The 1,523-nt window shown below is 53.1% G+C and overlaps 1 pseudogene; it reads right to left on the bottom strand.

Moving 5' to 3' along the window:
- Nucleotides 1-489: 489 nt before the first annotated feature.
- Nucleotides 490-1,292, bottom strand: LOC150013003 (dnaJ homolog subfamily B member 6 pseudogene; annotated as a pseudogene).
- Between the last annotated feature and the right edge of the window lie 231 nt (nucleotides 1,293-1,523).

Here is a 1,523-nt window from a genome sequence, read left to right on the forward strand (position 1 = left end):
GAAAGGCTAAACCTTATCTGCCTAGGCTTTGAGGGATGCTTCCCAGCTTGTGGTTTGTCTTCCCCAATGTCTGCATCTTCCTCATTACTGTTTTGTGCGCAGGAGGAGACAGCCGCTGCCTGACTGGCTTCTGACCCTGCAGTCACACTTTGGACAGTGGTATACCCTGAGATTGTACCAAAGGGCTTCTTTTTTACATCTGATCTCTAATCCACCTGGGATTTTCCTTTCAAAAAACAAAAATGTGTAAGCAAAAGGAAAAAAAAAAAGGCAACCCATGTAACATCTCTGATAATGGATCAGAGACACTGAGCACATCAGGGGTTGCCAGGGGCAGGAGGGGTGAGTAAGAACTTCTGGTGTGGGGTTTCCTTTCAGGGAGACGGAACATCCTGCAGCTACACAGTGGTGATGTCTGCACAGGGCTGATACAATTTACATTATAAACAATACCTTTTAGGAAGTATTTAAATTTAATAATGGGAGTAGAAGAGCCAGTTAAATGAAATGGCCCTGGACCATTACCCAGGAACCAGGGAAAGTTTGAAAAAGGATTCTTCCAGAATGTAACATCTCTGTTACATGCGTGCGCCGAGTTACTTGTTATCCAAGCGTAGCTGCTGCTCCTTCCCATTTATCGTCAAGGACTTGAGCTGGCCGTCTTCCTCAACCTCCACCCTTTCCTGGCCGTTCTCCACAATTCTCTTTGTAGTGATTTTTCTGCCGTTAACAATCTTGGTGGAAGTTGACACGGACTTGAAGTTGCCCATCCCACTACCACCACACGTGGTGGAAGCGAATGAAGTGAGGCCCCCGTGACCGAGTGGCCCCAAAAAGAAAATTCAGCTATCAAAAGAAGAAAACCCTCCTCCGAATGATGGAAATCCACCGAAGGCAGAGAAGAACGAGCCTGCACCGCGGCTCCTCCCACGCGAGCCCCGCCGAGGCCCAAAGAACTCGTCGAAGGGGCCTTCAAAGAAGTCGAACAGAAATGGATCCCGTCCACCAAAGAATACCCTGAACGTGAAGCCAAACTCGCTGAACGAGTCGTCGAAGTGAGTGCCACCTCCACCTCCATTCAATCCCTCTTTGCCATATTTGTCATAGATGTCCCGCTTTATAGCATCTGACAGCACCTGGTAGGCCTCGGCCACCTGCTTGAACTTCCTCTCCGCCTCCTCTTTGTTGTCGGGGTTCTTATCCAGGTGCCACTTCAGGGCCAGTTTCCGGTACGCCTTCTTAATGTCCTCGGTGGAGGCATGTCTCTGCACACCTAGCATTTCATAGTAACCCACCACGGTGACAGGCTGCGGGGACGCGTCCGAAGTCGCGGAGCCGGCGGTGGGAAGGCCCGGCGGACGGCACAGCGGACGGCACGGTCTCCTCGGCTCCTGTGCGGCGGGGCCGGCGGCGGGAAGGTCCGGCGGACGGAGCGGTCTCCTCGGCTCCTGCGTGGCAGGGCCGCTGGCGGGAAGGTCCGGCGGAGCCACCACGGTGACAGGCTGCGGGGACGCGTCTGAAGT

The sequence above is a fragment of the Furipterus horrens genome, unplaced genomic scaffold (assembly GCF_987537825.1).
Source record: "Furipterus horrens unplaced genomic scaffold, mFurHor1.1.pri manual_scaffold_4, whole genome shotgun sequence".
In the NCBI taxonomy this organism is placed as follows: domain Eukaryota; kingdom Metazoa; phylum Chordata; class Mammalia; order Chiroptera; family Furipteridae; genus Furipterus; species Furipterus horrens.